This window comes from Myiozetetes cayanensis, unplaced genomic scaffold, assembly GCF_022539395.1.
Source record: "Myiozetetes cayanensis isolate MyiCay16 unplaced genomic scaffold, myiCay2020 scf2-11, whole genome shotgun sequence".
NCBI lineage: Eukaryota > Metazoa > Chordata > Aves > Passeriformes > Tyrannidae > Myiozetetes > Myiozetetes cayanensis.
The window spans coordinates 65160383-65183633 of record NW_026087411.1 but is presented as its reverse complement, the minus strand read 5'-3'; the positions used below and the strand labels follow the sequence as shown (position 1 = coordinate 65183633).

At 38.0% G+C, this 23251-nt stretch overlaps 1 protein-coding gene across 2 annotated transcripts in view; it reads right to left on the bottom strand.

The window, feature by feature from the left end:
* The window catches only part of CEP85L (centrosomal protein 85 like), a 109529-nt gene that overhangs the window by 68698 nt on the left and 17580 nt on the right, over positions 1-23251 (bottom strand). The gene's annotated exons all lie outside the window — the stretch shown is intronic.

The following is a 23251-nucleotide window of genomic DNA, read 5'->3' as shown; positions in this document are numbered from 1 at the left end:
ATTAGTCTTCCCATTAACCCTCACTGAAACATACGAGAAAATTCACACTTCTTCTTCAAGCATATTGCTTCCGTCTGCCTTGCCTGCAGGCTCAGCTGGAAAGAGAGCCAGTCTGCATTCTGGAACATCTCCCAACACAAAAAGCATGAAATGTGTAAATTTCATTGAAAATAGGAGAGAATACAGAAAGCATCAAGAAACTTAAAAGACGTTGCTTCTTCTATAGTCACAGGAATAAGCTCTGTCTGGCCAAATCCTGCCAAAGACTACTTTATCCAAGCAGCAGGTTTTTCCCTTCCATGCAGGCAGGGGCAAGCAAATGTCTAGTTTTGAATTGAAAGCTCTCTCTCCTCAGGATTACTTGGTTTTTACTTCATTGAGCTGGTATTTATTTGAAGATTACAAACACTCTCAAATATGGCTTGTGTGTTTCCAGAGTCTTTCAGTGCTTAAGACTGCTCTCATTAATGAAAACTGAAAGAATCAGGTAGAAAAAAAAAAAGTAGCTATATGCTACTGATTTTTCTTTCAGCAGAATTAAGATTATATGAAGAATTTTGCTTTTCCATTACCCTAGTAACTTTTTGGGGGGGCCCACCACAACATTTCCTAGAGCACTTTTCTAATAGGTATGACATTTTAATACCTGATCCAATACTTACAAAACCACAAAAATAAGGAAATTGAAAAAAAGCTATTGCAAAACCACAAGATATCTACCACATAGTAGCAGCAGATGGAATAAAAAAATTGAAGAACATTTCACATGGCTTTCTTACCATCTTGTGTTACGCTTCTGAACTGCTTCATTACTGCGTTTCTGGCATAGAAAATAATGTAACAGAATCAATTTTGGTCCTAATAAAAAACTAATCACAGAGAGAAAGCACAGCAGACACTTTCTTCTGAAGGAGGAGGTGAACAAAGAAACCCTTCAATATAAAGTTAATGAACACCTCCTACTCTTTTACATTTTCCTGTGTTGTGCTTTTTCCATCACTGGAAGAAAAATCTTCTCAGGCTAGATACCATCACTCAGCTACCTAAAATCCTTATCTGTGGCCCAACAGTCAGTCAAAACAGACGAGTCAGGAAAGGTTCACTGTAACCCTAACAAGTTCTTTAGCTGCAAAATGAAACTAGTTCTATGAGAACTCCCATCTACAAGATATACTTCTGCATGGGACAAATTCTTCACTGCTCCCAACAAGATATTATCAAATGACAGCAGAGTAATCAGCTAATACAGTCACCCAATACTGATCATTTGATACACAAGTTTATGGGATGCACGTGTATCTAACGCCACTGAAAAAAGAGAACCTTCCTTGTGTGAAGGACTTTGAAATTTGATCTTTTATCCAGGGTATAATTAGAATCCCCTGACCATGGAGAAAAACACCAGTATTAAAAACAGATGACCTTCTCTTCCTGTTCTCCCTCACCACTTCCACCAAAACACTGACATAGTTTACCCCAATCCAGGAAAATAAACCAAACTATTCTTAATAACTGAGCAGAAGATAAAGAGAGGAAGTCAAGCCTCCATTATACAAGTTGAAGGTCTTGAATCTGGCTGAGGTTTCGTGTACAAAAGCTCTCACATTCATTATAGGATGTCAGCTCCTGTGAACTGTTCTGTAACTCTTAACTGCATGGACCCCAGCAACAACCCACAAGCAATTCCAGCATCCAACACATGACTGAAGGGGACATGACTCTTCAATCTACCACACAAGCATGTGGCTGCTTCCCAGAAATCTCCAAAACAGCTGCTTCCAACAACAGAAGTGTCTAACTCTCCTGGGAACCGACTGAAAATGGTTGATGATGGGACGATGTACCATGACAGCAGCAGTATTTATGCTACATGTCTGCTCCCCCACCTACCTACTCACAAACTGGACCAGCCTTAATGAAGCAGAGATAATCAGATGAGCCAAACAAGAATTTCAAAATGGACAGGCAGGAGGCCAAGTCCTAGTAAAAAGCCCTAAAGAGACCAACTAGTCGACCTCTGGAAGGAAAAGGATGCCTTTCCAGGGTGCAGCAGCAGTCCCAGGAATGCTTTGGGCTTGGTTGATTTCTTTTGGATGGTTTTGTTGGTTTGGGTTTTTTGCTTTGGTGTTTTTTTGGTTTGTGTTTGGTTTTTGGTTGTTTTTTTTTTTTGGGGGGGTTTGGTACTATCTAGAAATATTCACCATTCTTTTTAAAAGCCCTGTTCATATTACTTCAAGTTTATGATGTCAAAATATGAGGTGAATGAATGAAGGAAATCACTGCAAATAACTTTCTTCCAGGGAATAAATAAAAACATGCATCATAGAAAGATGTAGCAGAAAAGGAAGCACTGCAGACACAGCAGAGAACTGTTCAGACATTTAACAAGTTCTTTATGAGAAAAAATTCCTAAGTATTATTTGTTTATAAAGTTCTGTGTTTCAACAGCAACTAACCAATACAGAAGAATAACTAACAAAAAAACTTACTAGAGGTAAAACATAATTTAATACTAATTAATGCTAATTTAAAATAACATTAAATACTTTACTGCCAATAAACTGAGACGGTTGTGTCACATTTATGTCTTCAAAGCAGAAAGTCATGTGGTGTTCTGAAGCAAGTTCAATTAATGTCATTTGGAAAAAAGAAGCAACTTCACTACCTTCCACCATCACCAGTCACTGCACTGCCAGCAGCAATCAGAACTCTTTACGTAAGATGTGGATAGCAAACTAAAAGTCAGTTCTACTTTGTTTCAGACTAACTGTGTAGCATTTTCTGTAATCTACTGTGTTGCATACCAAAAGAACACAAATTGTACCTAAAAATTTGCTAGTTTTAAAAGTTGACATAATTTACAAGCTACTTAATTCACAAAGCATTCAAAAAGTACAACCCTGAATAATACAAATGCAAACTTTAAAGGTTGCAGCTGAGACAGGATTTTCAAAAACTGAAGCAATTTTATTGCTTTTATGACTTTCCTTCAGACAAAATACTGGTAAAGCTACTACCCCTCAAGTAACGTTATTGTAGAGCAACAGAAGAAGGAATAAATGGTAGGTCAGCCTCACAGGCCTCCTACAACGTACAGAAACAAGAAAATCCTACAAGAGGAATTTAAAGGAGTTTTAGTAAGTAGAGCAGAAAGCTGTGCTGGAGAGACTAAAAGCTGCAACACACACGTAGCAGGGTAGCACACACAGTTATTCAAGGAAAGAAATGCAGAGATAACAGTGAGTTCCAGCAAATGGCAAACAGCTTCTCAGGCATCCTTACCAGAAAAAAGGAACACTGCACACAAACGAACATGTTTGAACAGAAACTTGCCCAACATATCTGATCTAATTTATTATGGCCTGGCCATTTGGTATCCATCTTCGTTATCCTCCTCCTTCTCTACACTTATGAATTTACTTATCCCCCAATATGTGGCGCCTCATTCATTTCCACACCCTTCAGGCGAACACACCTTCTCCATTGTTTGCCAGAGGTGATAAGGTAGTAACAATCTTATTCAGTGTAAGAAGTGAGGATAACTCTCTCAATCTGCAAACAATATGAGAAATGAGGGAGTGGGAAACACGTATGTTCTGAAGTTTATTTAATGAAGCTCAACACAGAAGCTGTCACTGAACAAGGGAAATTATACCTCCTCATTGAGCAAGTGAAAAGTATTTACTTGTAAAGACAATTACTCACTTTTCCCTATTTTCATATTATTCAGATCCTGTTTTCAGCTCACCACATAAAAGGTTGCCTTGCTTCACTTATATTCACCTACTTCCCCAGAACGCAATATTGACAAGGAACACGTCCTGCAGAAGTTCACTAGTTTGACTGTGTTAAGTCGTAGTACTTATGGTACTGCAATACCCTTTCAGAAGTCTGCTCTTTCATAAATTCTCATCAGGACACAGCACACACCAGCTCTGATTTATTTTGAGCACTGCCCCACGCTTGAGAGGTCACCCCTGTACACCCCTGTACACATCAGGTTCCCACCACACTTGAGACAGGAGATCTGGCAAAAACCTCATTAGTGAAGTTCTTATATTCCAGCAGCGAGGACATGCAACTAAATGATACAGTGGACCACATCTTAATACGATCTCACCTTAGCACTACTAATCAATCTCTGCATTCCACATCCTATTTCAAGAGCCAAAATTCTTAATTCCATCATTTAATTAGATGAGAAGAGGCAATCTGAGTACCTTCCCAAAGAATTGGACATGGGTGATCAAACAGAATCAGTGACAAAATGAAGCACACAACACAGATCATACATCAGCTTTTCTGATCATACATGATCAGTTTAAAAAACATTACACAGGAGACAAGCTCAGTAGAAAGTGTTCGTTTTCTCCCATCTGCCAAAGAAGTCAGATTTGAGGCCAAAGTTCCCAATACTAACTGAAGTTAGAAGACATTTGGTAGAATGACCTGTCACCCAAAACGCTCCTCATTAAAAATTAATGGTTTTCCCTGAAATATATAGCCATTTTGAGGATTTTTTTTGTGTGCAAGAAGACATTGGATAAAATTATCCACATTCTGCTTTAAAAAAAGTTTCTTTAAGTTAGCTGTTTGGTAGTATCAATTATCACAAGACTCAAATAATTAAAACTTCACATGTATTTCAACAAATGAAGTTTAACAAAAACTTCTAACAACATTTTGTGTTTTGGAACAGTTTCCTTCAGGGAGACTGTACCAGGCCAGTGCACCAAGAGGGGAAAACAAACACAAAAGCCACAAGCAAACAAAAAAAGGCAAACACATGTGAATGGTTGGGTAAACCTCCTGGGATTTGCTATGATAGAGCTGAGGACTCAACACTCATTATGTATATACATGTAGAGAGAAAAGTAAACCCTGAAGTCCCCAACATACCAGACACACACCAGGCACAGCTGTCCTGCCTAAGGGATCTTAACCATAACTGATATTTTAGGATACAAAAAAAGAGTACTGTCTATTACTGTTTCTATGAAGTGACAGTTTACATAGCAATATCTAGGCTAAGGATATTCAGATGGGGAATCCACAACTCCAGAAGAGAAATATCTTCAAAACAAATTCAGTAACTTTCTACTCTTGAGCCAGATCTGGGTCAGTTTAGCTCACTCCCATGAAGCCCAGATTCAGATGATCTAACAGGGGACTGTAAAGAAAAGCAGCACTGCTCAGAGGTGGGATGCTGCCACTCCAAAATGGTCCTGTGCAACAAGGACAGCTTTACTGAACACGGTTCAAAAAGCAGCAGGTGAAACTTGTTTTACAGGAAAAGATCATTCAGCAGAGAAAAATAAATTACAGCAGAGACAACTATTCAAGACTATTCTGTTTTTCCTTACTCTACTCAATTATTCCAGATGCCAAAGTTAGAGAAATGTGAAAGTACAGATTCATTAAAAGCTCATGAGACAAACACAATACCACAGGGTATTTAATGAAGCAGAAAATATTTTGCAGATTGTATCTGAGCAGAAAGTCTAAAGTAAATAGCAGGTAAGCCCAAGAGCAAATTTTTACTTTGTATCAGTCACTGAAAACGAGTTATTTATGACTGCTATTGGTCTAAGCTTGCAATGGCCATCTGCTAAATTAATCTATAAAGACAAAGGCTAACCTAAATTACATCAAAATCTCTTCAGATGAGAAAACTGAGCATATTAAAGTAGAAGCACATCTTAAAAGAATTAACTTGTTTTAACAGAATACAACAAATCTTTTGATTTATGCATTTTGCCTCCTTATCCCAAGGATATCACACACCCACAGTCAAATATAATAGTGACTTCCAGAAACAGAAGAGAATAAAGGACGCTCTGAACAGTCATTTTCAAAGTTAAAACTTTCCCAGCAGTAACTGCCACACACAAAGAGATACCCCATCCTCAATGCTTTCTCTTGATGTGCCTCTCTGCATTCAGATTCAGTTTTGGTGCTATTATTACTGCTACACATATACAATATCTGACACAGAATTCTACTACAGGATGTTCACAGGCTGCTGTATGAGCACATGTGAGTTACATGCAAGTGACCACCACAAAAGAGGAAAAAATATTATGCATACAATGTGGATGCCCTGTGCAAAAGAGTACAATGTGAACAAAAGAGACATTTGTATCCCACAGTATCTATCTACCTTCTCCAGTAATCTAGAGCTATTTTTAAGAAACAGTTATATAACTAAGTAGAACAATTTTTAGATTAACAGGTTCTATTTCCCCTCCCATGCCCCTCGGATAAGAGGATAAAGCAATATTCCAGAACAGTAGTCACGTAAACAGGCAACTTCACTTTGCTGAAATAGAAGTATGAGTGAAAACCTACACTGCCACAGGGAATTTTTCCTTTGTGGTTGGCTTTTCGTTTTTCAAAAGTCTTAACTTGCATTTGCCCTTTTATGAAGGCCATCTACAGCTTCCAATTCCATTTTCCAACCACAAGCACTTAACAGTGAAGACATGAGGAAATCAAATATCCCCCTAGGATCTTCATTAAAAGTAATGGCTAAAGGGGAAAAATGCTATGGATGTCACGATCTATCTGTCCTCCTTCCTTTTCAAATCTGCAAGATAACCATGCCACAAATACCACCTAATTCGATAGCCACCAGATATTCCCTGTTGCTGGCGTTATTTCTTCATCACCACCTAGGGATAACTCCAAAACCCTGGAGTAACTTAGCCCATCAGAACAGAAATCCACCCCTGCCCTCCAGAGGGGGATAATCCTAGGTACTTTTGTTCTCTGTAAGAGAACATCCAGTAGCAGGTACATAAACACACCTACCCCTCCACCTTCCTATACCAAGACAGACTTAAGTTGTACTTTCTCAGTCTCCAAAGGAAACTTTTTTTTATATTATAAAATACATAATATTATATATTTATATTAACCCAACTATCTAACTTATGTCAGTTGCCATCTCCTACAACAGCATTCCCAGATTTAGCTAGGCTGATTCCTTTCAGCAGTGAAACCACCTCACCTAAGCCATGAAGGGAAAAGGAGGTGCATGTGGAGAAACTCACATGAGGAGAGTTGAGAGGAGGGACTCCCTCTAACCCAAGGGACCACAGTAAAACCTGAAGGTTCCCAGGGAGCACCATCATTCCATACAGTTAAAACTCTGTGGTTGACCAAGGTGTGTATCAATACTTTACTTTTGATTCATAACTACAGGCAGAAACAGAGCCTACAATTCAATGTCAAGTAACTTTAGAAGGTTAAATCCTACTTTCAACTTTCAGAGAGACTGAGTGTCTGGCTATGTTTTTGAGATCATTGTCCACTAACTGAAGTTTAATCCCTGCTCCTACTAAGATTGCCTTTATATTAAAAATATCACATTTAGAGTCAACTGGTACCTATTCTGCTCACCACTGAGCAGTGGATCTCTTATCTTGGTTCGCAGCCCACCAAGAACAGCTCTTTCTAACAGGAGCAGCATCCTTCAGCTTTATGTCAGGTTATGCAAGTGTGGAAGAGAGAGCACACCTTCATTTTCTCTCCCAGCCTCATACTCCAGCTTCATTTCCTCTACTGATCTCTCCCAGCTGAGCCTTATACACAGAAGTCATCCTCCTAGCTCAACTCTGCATTCCCACTTCAGGAGCCCTGGCTCAAACTCAGTCACAGAATAAAATCATTTGGGTTGGAAAAGGCCTTCAAGATCACTGAGTCCCACAGTTAATGCAGCACTGCCAAGTCCAACACTAAACCATGGCCCTAAGCACCACATCTACATGTTGTCTTTTGAATACCTTCGGGGATGGTGACTCAACTATTTTCCTGGGCAGCCTGTTCCCAATATTTGACAGCCCTCTAATGGGTAACTCTCCCAAGAATCACACAGACTTGTGCACAGTAAGAGCACATGTGTACATCACCCAGATGGAAAAAGAAATCCTTTTACAGACAGAAGCAGGTGCTCTAAGCAACCACAGCAGTGAGGCTGCCACGGGTCCAGTGAGGCAGGAGGATGCTGCTTGATGGCTTTCACTGCTTCACAGCCAAGATTGTCCCTGTCTGTCTCCTCCCTCCTTCCTTCTGCTGCAGACAAAGGTCAGGCCAGGTCGCCAAGCACAGCCGGCTCGCCTTGCCACAGCACTGCCACTGCTGTGCACCTCTTGGAAGTGGTTAATGTACCACAAGCAATTTACTTAATACACTTTGGGAATGCCTACATCAAGCAGTAATCCTTTTAAAAGGCCAGAAATCATCCTCAGTGATCCCAAAAATTCAACTGTTGCCTCAAGAATAACTTAACTCACTGGGGAAGTCTCTCCCCTTCAGATGCTGATCCCCAAATGATAAGAGAATAACATGTTAACAGTAGCTTATTTTCAACTGTAGTAAGTCTGCTGAGGACCTAGCAGTCTTGGTCTACATAATTACTAACGAAGACTTGAGAAAAAACATGTATTTAAATAAGAAATTTAAAAAAAAAAATATTTAAAACCCTCATAAAGTAAATACAGAAAAGAGTAAATTACAATATAGTAAAGTAGCTCCAGCACTCTATTTTCCAACTTTTATATTCTTAGCTTTGCTACTCTACCCTTCATTGAATACACAATAATCACACCTTCCATTAAAGTGTTTCTTGGACACTTTAGGGCTTTGATAAAAAAATTAACAGCCTACTCCACATGTAGGTCACCATCTGGAATCCAGCTCAGGTCACAGGGGATTAACCTTAAATTGGATTTTAGCATAGCTCTATATCCTACAGAAGAAGTCACTTTTTATACTTCAAAAACTAAGCATTGTTATCATTATTTCTCAAATTAAGAACAGGAGGCAAAGTGTTACATTTGGTTAACCTTACCTACTTCCTCCCACTGCTCTCTGCACTGAGCAAGATTGTTGACCCTGGTTTAATGCGTGCTTTTCAAATTTCACAATGTCAAGTAGAATAACAAGAAGAAATAAACTGGCACGGAAGGAGGGTAAGACCCACCTGGAATTCACAGCATTTTCCTATAGCAACCAAAACCTTGATACTTGCCAGAGGAATTTGACATTCCTATAACTAACAGAAACATTTCTGAAAGCAACAGCGGCAACAAGAAGATATGGAAAAGTTACTGTATTCCATCCTACAAAACTAATTACAATATAATAAACAGATGTGGAAAGCCCCTTGCTTTCCTGCACCATCTGGCTTTTACCATTTTGACTCCAACCTCTATTATTCTCTTTTTCAAACATACCTGTGAAGCCACGATACTAAGACTGTTAATAACTGAAAGTTGTTCTAATCCTAATACAGCATAAAGCAAAGGAGAGGGATTTAGGCTACAGGACCTCCAACTTATACACACACACACTCTGAGGACTTAATTTTACTATTTTTTGGAGGACAGTTGACAGTTTGAGCAACTGTGAATAATACTGAGGTAAAATTAGCAGTGTTAATTCAGAGGCTATATTTAGAGCCAAAGCTCACACTCTTAGCAGGGTTTCTGTACCGTAAAAAACAAGCCACCACTCTGGACAGGAACTATTACATCCATATATGTCCACTATTAAGGAAGCCATGAAGGATAATTTTAAAGGTAGGAGGAAACAAAAAAACAACCCAAACTTCATGCATGTTACCATCTGAATAATATTACTGTGAAGTTTTCCTGGAATATACACATACAGGTCTCAACGCTTGACAGTGTTTCCTCACCTGGTAGTAGTTTGTCTGTGAAGTAATGACAGTTATACAATATTAATTTGAACGTGTATGTCACTTTCTTTTTAGAAATATTCTGAAAAATAAGTCATTTCTGCCCTCTGAAAAGGCTGACTGAAAGACTTGATTTCAACCATAACCAACGCTTAAACAGATACCAAATCAGGACAGAAAGGCATAAGGCTAATGAAAATATTTAGCTTTGTAAATAATTTCTAAAATAAAAAGAAAAAAATTTAACAGCAGTTAAAAAATTTTATGATTAGCACACTAATTAAATGAAAACAAATCCAACTAAATCATAAAAGCAAGAAAATATAAGTAATTAATTATAAAAATGCTTTAACAGAATGTTTCTCATCCCGAAAGACCACAGGTTCCTTTGCCAAATCATATACATGTCAGGCACCATTTGGTTCACCAAATTCATCCTCCCTGGAGTGAAACACAATACTAGCTACAAATTACATCAGCAGTCTCAGATTAAAAAAACTGATTGACTGTAGATAACAGAACTGTAACCAAACTCCAACTTGTGGATTTGAGATTATTTCTGTAGTCACTTAAGATAAAACATGATAAAGCGTTCAAAACAAAAAGAAGGCACCACGCACACATACATACACAAAAAAAAATCCTTCCTTGGTGAAGTTCTGGGGGTTGATCACCATAATTCTAGAGCTCAGCTTGGCATCTCAATTTTCAAATAGCAAGGTTTACCTGGCACCTGACTGGGATGCTGGTTCACTGCCAACACGCCTTCCTGAGTACCCACTGAACATGCAGCAGTACCGAGCTCAGCCCTTCCCGTTCAAACAGAGCATATCATGACACAAGAACTGCAGTTACTTGAAGTGCTGCTGCCTATACTGCTACCCAGCCTTCTGAACACTAACTCTAGACAATACAGAAACAGTAGAGGGGTTTACAGACAACTAACAAGCCTGAACACATACAATCTGAGTTACACTTTTCTTCAAAGGGTTTAGTGATCACTTCTCTCTGCTCCCCATGAAAATCGGAACACAAGAGTTTTTGTTTTCTGATGCGCACAGTTAAAAGTACAGAGAAAGAGGTGGGAGAGCAGGGAATGTTTCAACTGCTGCCTTTGATAATGGAAAGGATTTAGTGTTTACAAACTTATTACCAGTTGTTGGCTCATACATTTGGATATTTATAGTACTCATCACTATGGTATCCAAGCACACTAGCAGTGCTGTGACCCCCACACACAAAAAAAACAAAAAAACCAAAACAAAACAAAAAACTGTTTGTTCTCTGCTCTCCAGCCTACTAAGAAACACCTCAGTGAAGGCATTACTAGCACAGTATGTTCCAGAAATTAAAAAATGAAGTCTTAAAAAGGTAGACTCAATTTGAGATCTTCCTTCTGGATTAAAACAAGCAGGGAACAAAGCATGTCATAAAAGTTGGTGTGGGAGAAAACAGCTTACCAGGACCAACTTTCTGGCTCTGAAATAAAGTCAGTTCCATAACCACTAGCTCAGAGAGTCTGAATCATATATTAACCAGCACGTATTTAAATTTTAAAAAAAAAAAATTAAATTTGTCTAATTATATTAATAATTGAAGTCATCTTTTACCCCAGAGAAACACAAGACAGGCATTTTGCGCAATGCGGTATCTAATGTGTTCTTCAGGGTTACCTAATAGCACCAGTAAATCCCTAACATAGCAAATTGTAATGGCATTCAGCCCACATCCAAGCTACCAGGATGAAATCTGAAACTCTGCAAAGGGTAGCAATTTTAGAAGCTACACACAGATCTTCACATCCCCACTCAAGTGATGTAAGGTTATTGATGCACTTCATCTTCACAAGAGAGGCTGACACACAAGATTTTTGATGATCAAAACTACCATGCCTCACATTCCACAGAATACTTTTAATCAACCACTGCTAAATTCACTTTCATATCTTGGGCTAGCACTGTAGGCAGATTAGACACAATTAGAATATTGAAATAATGAAGCAGTGGAAACAACTGTATCAATAACAATTACAAACAATGAATTCAAGAACATCTTAACAGAAACGCCAAATATATTTTTATCCTGTATTTTTGTAATACACCTTATTTTTATATTTTAGTTTATATTTTCAGTTTTTCCAGGCCAAAAGTATTTAATGACATTGGAAAACCAAGCATGGTAACTGTTCAACATATACACACACAGAAGTTCATACACATATACAATAGGCATATAATGCCTGTTAGAAAGCATATATAAGCACATTTAAAAATAAACATAGATTTAACCAGCCTCACAAAACCAGGAAGTGTCAGAGGAAAAGGGGAAAAAAAGAAAATCCATGCTACTTTAAGTCTGGTATCAGATTTCTGAAACACAGAACTCCACCACACGCATCATGCTGTCCATCAAGTCCCACATTTATCTCCCAAAAGCTGGAATAACACCCACCCATATAAGAACCAGTCTAATTAACTTTAACTTTTACAGTAAATTAATGGTATACTACTCCCATGGGAGTGCAGTACTCCCATAGTCATATACACATGAACTCTTGGCAGTAAGTCACATGTTTTATTGATTCTACTAGACTATGCTACCTGTCAGTACTAACTAAAATAAATATTGATATATACTCATAATATTCCTACCTACTTTTAAATTCCCATTTTATTCCAAAACTTCAGAAGTACTTAGTTAAGAGTTTCTGAATTTTTCATATTCTTTATCTCCTTACAAAATAATCCATCCCAATTTCCATTAAGAGTACATAAATTTTAATTCCCATTAAAAAATTAAATTTCACTCATGGGTAAACACAAACCCTCTGGTTTTGTTATTCACTCATTATGTCTGCATATATACCACATCTTCATATCCCACAAGAGTTTGATGATGTCGCTTACTGACATTGGTCTTAACATGTAGAAAAACAATGCAACTCTCCTAGACCTCGTTTCACAAAGGAAAACAAGGAGAAAAAAAAAAATCAGAGAAAAAGTACAAAAGTACTACTGCACCATCTCACAAAGATATTCTAGAAGCTGAAATCCCAACAGTATAGATCAAAGATTGTTTCTTCTCTTCATTACATCATATACCGTTCTTTTCAAGCCAAGACCCAAGTTTTACAAGAACTGAGACATAAGAAACATCAGAAATTACAAAGACTGTAAAACAGGAAGTCTGACCAGAACCAACCTTTTACCACTTTCCTTTTTTTTAAGGAACTGATGCTGAAAGAATAAAAAAGTAACACTCAGACCCTTTCAGAAGCTATGAGACAACAGGCATGCAAGCAACCTCCACAAGAAGTTGCACTGCTTTTATAGAAACAAAGAATGGCTTGGGTTGAAAGGGACCTTAAAGATCATCAAGTTCCAACCCCACTGACACGTGATTCTTCACAAAGGATTTTTTTTTCATCATGAGCATTTTTTCTCCCACAGGAAAAAAGAGAAATTCAACACATCTTACTTGAATTCTCAGTAGTCTCTAAATTTCTTTTTCAACTTGACCTCTTTTGGTTGTTAAGATTTCTCTAACATATGAGGAGAACCGCAACTCCATTACAGATGCCCCAGTGAATTCCACTCCCTTTCTATGCACCCTGAACATATTTTTAATTCACTTTTCAATCTGATCTAATTAAAACTAAAGCCTTGCCATCACTCTCAACAGCAAAGTATGAGTGCATGCAGACAGCTGATGCAATGAGAAAGAAATGAGTACTTCTAACTGTATCATCTCTCTAAAGGAAAGCTTGCTCCAAAAATAACTCTCAGTCAGATAAAAAAGTATCTGTTTCTCTAGAGTTTGTACATGAAACAGAACAATACACTACAATTCTGTCCAGAATCTCTAGGTGCTCCTACAGTAAAATTTACTAACAGGAAAACTGAAAACTTCTTGCCACTTCATGCAACAAATGCCATTGTTTAAAATCAGGCTAGAAAGACTGTCGTATTTTTGAAAATACAAAATATATATTTTAGCTTTTGACAACAATAGGCTAACCCCTGATGGAAAGGAATGTGCCACTCAGAGTTTATCACAGCTCATACAACTTAAAAATGCACAGGATACAGTCTTCTGATTCATAAATCAACATCAAGAATAAAATCATCCTGTATATTTAAGAATAGCAGTCCAAACACATTCGATGCAAGATATATCAAAAACATATACATATATTTAAACTCTCTTCTATAATATTTAGACTTGTTAAAAACTACAGGAGTTAATACTGAACTAGTACACAGTTTTAGCCAGCAAAAACAAGCAAACGAACAAAAAAACCAAAACAAAATCCAAAACCAACCCACTCACCCAAGAAAGAACATAAATGATAGATGGTTTAATTTATTGGTCACACTTTTCCTGGTAGTGGCAGATAAAATAAGGGCCAACAACACGAAAACTGTGGCTTGGTAGATTCAGTCTGAACATTAGGGGAAAATTCTTCACAAGGACATCCTGTAGCACTGCAACAGGTTATTTAAAGGGTTTCTGACAAGGTTTTCAAGAATCAGCAAGAGAAAGCCGTGGCTGACCTGGTCTGTGTTGATGATGATCCTGCTCTGAACACAAGGCTGGAAACAGAGACCACCAACAGTCTCTTCCAAACCACATTTCTATGATTCTACAGCATGAAAATATGCAGCACAAATTCTTTCTCAGCAAGACTGAAATCCTCATTAATTTTAATAAAAACATCTGAATTTGCTTCATATTTACAGATGAGCCAGGATGTGGCATTTAAATTATCAAGCACCAGGTAAGTTGCGACCTACAACCAGGTCTAATTTGTCACAGGCATTGAGTACCAGGTGTGCCATACATTTAAGAGGTAATCGTCATGTCACAGCTATATTATTATCTGGCAGGATGAAAGCAACGCTTTTTCCACTTCCATCCCTTTTTCAGGGCCATACAGGACAAAGGCAATATGTTGTCATCTCAAAACAGGAATGTGATTTCTTCTGGGACACTAAGCTTGTGGGGATTCTACTGCAATCCACTGAATTTGTTAGCAATATCCTTACAAACTTTCTGTTCAATGCCTCTTTTTAGTCTTGTGAGTTAAATAAATAAATAAATAAATAAATATCGGCATTGAGCAACAAGGCATAAATTGTAATGTAAGGACAACTAACAAGGAGGGAGATGCTAATTTATGTTTATGTAATCCATAAATGTAACACATCACTAACACTTCCTAAGTATATTTTATTGTTACCTCTTTTTCTATTCAAGGATTAAGAGCCTGGAGGAGCAGCAGCACAGAAGACAGGGCACAGAAGAGACTGCAATTCCTGAACATCACAGCAATACCAGACAAGAAGAAATTGACCCATAAATTAGAAAAGTTACTCCTGTATATTTTCTGGGTTTCATTGTTATTACAAGAAACTTAGAAAATGCTGCACAGGGGACCGGTGTTAGAGACACGTTTTGCATAAGAGGGAATAAAAAACAATGCACTTTTTTATTGCCAATCTTCTTTCTGCCTCTAAGAACATACATTGTTTCATTCTTATCTGGACACCTAAACTGCCTTTTGATTGTTTTTTCTGATCTTGCTACTTAATAGATATTTTTTAAACAATACACGCATACCTAGAAAATACTGTTTAGTTGTATGAAACTAACCTTTCCTATTAGGAATGCCTCAGAAGTGTTTTTCTGCAGGAAAGGCTTGAATACTCAGTAAAAAGCTATTCACTGCATAGTTGTATTTATTTTTATAAGCAGAGTAAGGCATAAACTTTTGAAACTATTACACACGATAACTACATTAGAAGAACATTAAATTACAGTGGAAAATAATTTTTAATGGAAACTGTTTCCCTTCAATAATTTCAAAGTAGTCAAGAGGCAAGAACATACATTAAGAGGTTTATTATCAACAGAGGGCACTAAAATAAACCAGCAAACCTTCACAAAGCCACCATGCGGTCACTTCATGAGAGGATTTTTAATCACTGTGGGGGTGGGGAACATGGGAGGATTTCACAGTAAAGAGCTGGGGATTTTGTTTTCTCGTTGCATAAAAACACACCACTAACAACAGGAGATAAAAAAAAACCAAAGTCAAATGCAGACAATAGATTCCGTTCACAGAGGTCAATATTCTGCCTTCCACAGGATGAGGCTCAACTTCTGCCTTCGAAAGTAAATGTCATCCTGGACAAAAGCAAGTCTGGGATCTATAACCAGAAAAAAACAGATCTAACTTTAAGCCAAATTTTAAGTGAAGTAAAAAGAGCATCACAGGCAGAAAACTGAGGAGTTCAAAGACCAGTAGGCAAGACTTATTACACAAATTAAAAAAAATATCTCCCCCATTTTAAAACCTACTCTTTTGAAGTTTAATCACTTCTTTCATATCATTCACAAGTTATTATGACACAAAGCAAAAAAAGGTACTTTTTTAATGGAGACACATCCTAAGGTTTTCTTAAAACCACAGCTTATTCAGATGTAGAACAATACGTTTGCTCTTTTATTATTTAGTTAACAGAGGTGAAAAGAGTTCCTCTCAAGAAACAGACATGGGTTCACACTCTTGCCCTGCAGTCGAAAGGCTACTCACTGCTACATTTTAGTGACCATCCTACACTGACAAGAGAACACAAGGCCTCCACTTTTTAGGCTTTAACTTTTCCAAAAAACACCTCTGCAATTAACCGGAAGACTGCTGACAGCTCAATATGATATCAAAAATATAGATCAACTCCACTGTCATCTCAATTCCCAGTTCTCATACATTAAAATTTGCCCCGTGCTCATTTAAAAGCCACACTACAGAATGGGAGGCCCCTCCCTTACAGGGGCAAATAAGTGACCTCTGTGTAGCTGATTACACTTCTACAATGCTGACTTTCATGACTGCAGCTGACACAAACGCAATCATTGTCATACGAAAATCTTATCTGTCAGCTCTTTAAGAGGAAGAAAATAAAAAACCAAAGAGATTTCTTTTACCACGTTTTCATTGGGAAAAGCCCACACCAGTTTTGCTTCTAAATCTGACTGGGTAAGAAACATTTGAAATGGAGAAAAGAAAAAAAAAAAAAGCCCAGTGATGACGATAGTAACTGCTTCAAAAACAAACCAGTCACTGTTACCCAAGAAATTCAGCATATCAAAAGCAACGACTTTGCACCTATTCTGCCTGAAAACAGGTCAGTTGTTACCAACCCACAGTCTAGTGAGGTGACTGCAAACAAACTGCCCCTGAGCAGATAGGCATCTTTCTTGCAGGACTCCCCCCCAGCCCCTCACCCCTCCTATTACCAGTGTTCACAACTCAAATTATTTCGCCATTTGCTGCCTATTTTTCACTTCCTCATACTTAATTTCTGCAAACCTGAAGAAAGTCAGAGATGAAGGAAGTGAGATGGAGTAACTACGTTTCCTCTAAGTGTCCTCTGCATATTTTTCTTTCTCACTGCTGCCTTTGTACAGACAAAACTGATGTAAAAGTCCATCCGACCTCACAGACACACAAGTAAGGCCTTGAAACAGGTTCTCTATCAGGCAGCTTTTATGTTCTACTTCAGAGAACATTTTTACAGAAATTATTCATCATCACTACACTGAAACCATGGGTAAAATAAAAGACGCCAAAGTTAACTGGACTTTACACCAGAAAAAATTTCATCTGTGCATATATTATAGTAGAAACAGGTCTGCTGAATAAAGACTTAAGAGTAAGGCATAAGCCCTCCAAGAACAGACAGTCTTGTAAAACTGTTAAAAACCAGAGATTTACAAATCTTTCTATGGGGGATACAACCAGCCTCCTCCATCAAATCCCAGGTCAGAACTCTAGGCAGCAGCAACAGGTCTCTTCTTGCTGAGCAGCAGGCTATAAGCAACTTGTTGCCTACATCCTAAATGACTACGGCCTATAACTAAGTGCACCACTTTGTCTATAATGCAAAGGACTAAAAATGAGTCCTGTGATTTTTTTCAGACAAGGTTGCAAACTCTACTTGAATGTGTACATTAAATATTGACTAGCTACAGAATGTTTCCAGTGTGAAGTCCTCCCTGGAATCTATCAGCATGTATAATGATTGGCATGCCCAGGTCTCATGATAATAACCTAAATATAGACAAATCATTGTACGATGCTCCTTGTTTTCTCATCAAATGCCAGATATCCATCGCACTCCAAAAATACAGACTACAGTTCATTAAAAACAACTACCTGATATTTCATCTAAGCATGATGCAAATGATTTGGAATAAGGAGCAGAGATTGTACAGGGTTTGCCTGGGAGAGAGTCAGTTTTCTTCACAGTAGCCCCTGTGGTGCTGTGATTTTCTCTGGTGACTAAAACAGTATTTGTTAGTAACAAACCAATGTCTTGGCTATTGCTGAAAAGCACTTACACGGCACCATGGCTTCTGCCACCCCAGTGAGGGGGTGCACAAGAGGTTGGGAGAGGACACAGCTGGGACAGCTGACCTGAAATACCAAAGAGATTCCATAATATACAATGTCACACTAGGCAATAAAACTGAGGGGCAGGTTTTTTCCAAAGTATGTGTTGGTCAGAGACTGGCTGGACATCGGTCTGCTTTTTCTTTCATTAGTCATTATCTCAACCCTGAAGTTTTGGGGTGTTTTCCTTTCTTTTGGTCTTCTGATCCTCACACCATCCTAAACATATTCATTCTGATACAACTCAGGGACACAACTCCAAAATATATGGTAACCAGGTGAATGCTGCTAATTCGTAACTACGCACAACTTATTTTCCCTGAGTTCAATTAGAACAACGGAAATCATCTTTCTGAAAAACAAGTACTGATGTTAGCTGAAGGCAAAATGCACTGAGTTCACTGGGCAGAACACTCCCACTAGCAGGAAAAAAATCCTGCTATTATTTTTTAATGTGAGGTAAACTGAGCATGTGCATACTGTGAGCTTGTTCCAGAGAAACCATCACAAGAAAAGGCAAAGTATGAAGTTAAAGCAGCAGCTAATTCTCTCTGTAGAGCATTCATACGTAAAACTTGAGTTTTGCTCAAGCCCATTTCAAATTCAGAGTACACATGCTCACGTAGGGAATATGTCATTGTTGAAGCAACTTCTCCTTGTCTTACTTTACAGAATTTATTAGTATAATTTTTTCCCATTCATTAACTCCTGGAAACAGGTTACTATAATCTGAAATAACTCTCGTTTAAATTTTGTTTAAATCCTAAACCCCCAAAGAAAATAAACAGCCAAGCTCTGAACATTAATATTTATATTCCTCTCAGCTATACGGACACTTCATTCTAGCAAGGGATGGTAAAACCACTTCTACGAGGGCTAGAGTTCAACACAGGCTTAAGTGAAGTGCACATTTCTGATTGTCAGGATAGATAATATCTGAGTAACACAATAAGGCTGACTCAGAGGGCTGGATACTGCTTCAAATGTGAGACTTGGCAAGCAGAGAGGAAGGAAACCAAGGAAAAATGCCTCGAGCATAATTATTTTCTATCCTCCAAATAATCAAGCTACTTTACCAAACATATGCCAATACTTGCCATGATCCAGGGGCATAGTGATTAACCTCAACTCAATTAAGATCGGGACTTCTCTGAAAATCCATCATCTTTCAAGATCACAGAATACAGGAGAGAGAGAGCACAAAGCAAGCTGCCAGCTCTTAAGATCTATGATCCTAGTGCTGCTGCACTTTTGTGACACCATAACTGATAGCACAAACTTTGTGTGTTCCACCTACACATTGCCAATCCCATTACTCTTAGCAGCATGCTAAACTAAAAGAACCCACCCAAGACACTTCATAACTAGATTTTGCCTCCTGAAATTCAGTTCTGCCTTTCACTATATTCAATAGTTATATTTATTAACTTTTCCCTTTTCTTCTGGAAAAAAAAAAAGTGTTAGAATATCATGCTTGGGACCTGCAAAAGAAAGAGTGCTTGAAATAGCAAAACCAAATAACTTTGGTGCCAGTTGTACCATGTTCCCTGGTGTATCAAGAAATGCTACAATTAAATTCAACTAATTAGATTTTTTTAATCCCTTAAAAAGATAACATGTTCCATTCAAAATGAAAGCCAAGAGACTCCTCTGGGTCTCATAACATTAAAACAAGTTCCTATTCTGACAGCTAAGCATTCCACAGAAGTCGCTGGAGGGGGTTGTTAAAAAAAGTTTTTTAAAGAAGTTGAACTAGCAGAACATCAACTCCTAAAGAAGAAAGAACTTTGATTCTCTGCATCCAATCTCTCTCTTCCAGGAAAGCAACATTCTATAAATTTTCACTCCTATTACTTTGCAAGCAGAAATGTTAAATCAAAAATTGCATTTAACATTAAGGGAGAAAGATCTGCTTTAAAAGGAACTTTTCACTGCACAACAAGCTCATCTGATGGAGGAAAATATTTGGCCTGCAAGAACCATGGGCCCTGTATCTTGTCACATCAATATCTAGTTCTTATCCCTCCTGTCCAAAAGGCAAAACTCAGAATGTGCACAGGGGAAAGGGCTCTGCTGGGATTTACAGCCCATTTAATTTCTGCTAAGACCCTGATTCTCTAATTAGGTAACCCAAATAAAAACAGCCTCAAAATACTTAAAATATAGACTTCTTGTTTTTTAAGTAAGTGGTTCTGAAAGAATGGTTATACACAGGTATCACAATGGCTATTAAAAAATAAGTATAAATGCTATCATTGCTGATGAAGAATAGGAAGCATCATGTTTCATTAATGCATTCACATTTCCATACAGTATTCCATGCCTTCTTCCTAACAAACTGTAAACTGTAAGAGAAGCACTTAAATCTAGGCCATGCATTTAAAGTAGACAGAAAATTAGAAGAGTCATTATTTAGAAGTTTACTACAACCTGCTTCCATTTGAAAGACTTCCAAATTAGACAAACACACAAGATGACATAACTGAAGGTTTTCAGAACTTTTTACCTACACTTTTTCATTACAAGAGAGGCTTTTTTCTGCCACCCACTTCCCCTTAACCTTGTTTCCTCTTTTAGCTTCAGTTCTGAAATAGTAACAACCATCCTTAGGTCAAAGTCTGAAGTTTAAGAGACAACCTAAATCTAAAGGCCTACACACCACACAGCTGTTTGCTGATGTTGGGAGCTATCTTTTGTTCCTACAAACATAAGCCACAAATGCTACATCTGCCAATTTCTCTGCAGACAGTGAGGAGGAAAACAAGAACAAGACCATTCAGATGGTCTTCACTGATAGTTGATCAGCTGTTGGCCATCAACTAAAATCTCTTATTCCACATGATTTGTCCTCCTACTCTACAAGAAATGCAGGAACTTTCCAACAGTTTCACAGAGGTCAATATTTCACTTCCACCATATTTCTTAACAAGAGGACATGTGATCTTGCAGAAAACTTAGCAGCAATCAATGCCCAGAGTAAACTATTCACACAGATTTGTACAGGGTAAGTTGAAAACAGTAGTAACACAGTTGACTTACAAAGAGAGTTAAGTTTATAAAGAAAAGAACCTGGAAAAGACTGTATCAAAATCTTTTCCTCCATTTATGGTTTATAAATGTTTCTCCTCAGCTTCCCACTGCACATCAACATTGCAGAGTTTCAACAGTGAAACTCCACTAGCTATTTCAGTTCCTGATTTTCCTACCTTCGCACAACATAATATGCAGACAATTAACTTAATACATTTTAACGTTGAAAGTTTCTTTCTCATCTATGTCAAAACCCATCTCCCCTCCAAATTATGCAGGTTTGAGCCAAACACGACAGATACTTGTCCCTATTCTTTAAACCCTGCATTTCCAAAAAGAACAAGTGTTTCCAAAATGAAGTATGGATAAGAGGATGGATTTGAAGGAACATTTTACATGCAATGAAAGAAAAGCTGTAAAGATACATTTTAAATGTACCTGAGCTCCATTCCCTGCACCACTGTATTTATTAGCAACTACACATCGATACAAATAAATTCACCTGCAACTTCCAGAATTAAAGTAGATATTAATGCTAATTTTTAAAATAAGTTTGTCATTTTTAGTGCAAGGCCACAGTTCACTTTCTGAGCATTGTTAAAAACTGTAATAATCTGCTGACTTGTGGAAAAAAATACCGCTCTGAAAAATCCCCAGGAGCTTCTTTCCCAAGCAGCACATTAACAGCAGATGGCCAGCATCAAGTCTGCGGTTACCAGTCTGGCCTGGCAGCCTCACAGATGATAAAGATACTGTTTTATTTTTGTGCATGTGGGGAGGGGGCAACTTGAGAGATGCAGACAATCAGGTATCATAGGCAACAATCCTTTCCATTAAAAACATATGTATGTATACAATCGATTTCCAAGCCTGTCATATGCTTCTTCCATTAATTTTCATTTCAGTTAGGCTTCCCTCCTTTATTTTAAACCCTGAAAAAGTGTAAGTAGTAGAAAAGACAAACATGGTGGCAGCAAATGGATAACATAAAGGATACAGTAGAACTGACCATTGTCAAGCATTGCCAGAGACAAACTTCACAAACTACCTGTTGTGGCAACTTTCCCCCTCTTTGTTTCACTCACCCCCCCCCCCCAGCAGAGTCTTCCCCTGCCTGGCCCTGAACAGATACTCTCTTGCCTAAAAAGGTGAACAGAACATCTGATGAAGAGCTGCTGTTTCAATTCCTCTCCTTCATCTCACCCCCCAAATGGGGAAGCCCTCAAAAAGGAGGAGAGGAAAGCATGTTTTTAATTCAAACACTGCATCTTAAAATACTATTGTGTAACATTTGGCTGAAAGTGATTGTAAAGCTGTGTATATACACAGCATGGGAGTGCTTTATTCCCCCTACATCTCTTGGGAGGAAAAAAAAAAACCAACCAATAAGGCTTCTGCATTAATAGCCATTTACTATTTCAGTTTTACACCCAAGAATTTGAATATCTGAGCAAAACCTTTATTTTGCCAAAGCCAATAACTGTTTAGAAATGAAAATAAGCAGAAAGCAAGCTATGAGCTCCTTTCCAACCACCAGATGCAATAGGAAGAGGGTGGAAAGGATTTTCTCATGAGCAAAGAGGCCTGACATACTCAACTGAGGCATTTGGACCTCTCCTCAGGAATGCTCATCCCCTCACGGAGACTTCTGTCTTACATTGATTCAGCATTCCTTACCTCACTTCTAGTAATTCTTGCTGTTCTTCCTCATTTCAGCTACCCCTTTTGAAAAATTTATGACACACAGAAAGATGCTGGAGAAAAGTATATCACAGTTATGCTGTTGTTACCTGTCTTGAAAATCTTACTGGGAAATGAGGCTATGCAAGAAAACCTCAAGTCTTCTTATGGCCTAGTTTCTCTCTCATTCAAGTTTAATTCCAGTTACACATTGAATAGGGAGGGTGCCAAAGTACTGGAGATGCTGCCACCTTAGAGGCTGCACCCCTCCCTAATAAAAACACCTTTGGGTAATCATGACTTAATCCAAACTAAGTTTTAACAATCCTTAGATACTGTTGATTCTTCTCAAAGATCTTTGACTATGTGTCAAATGCCACACAATG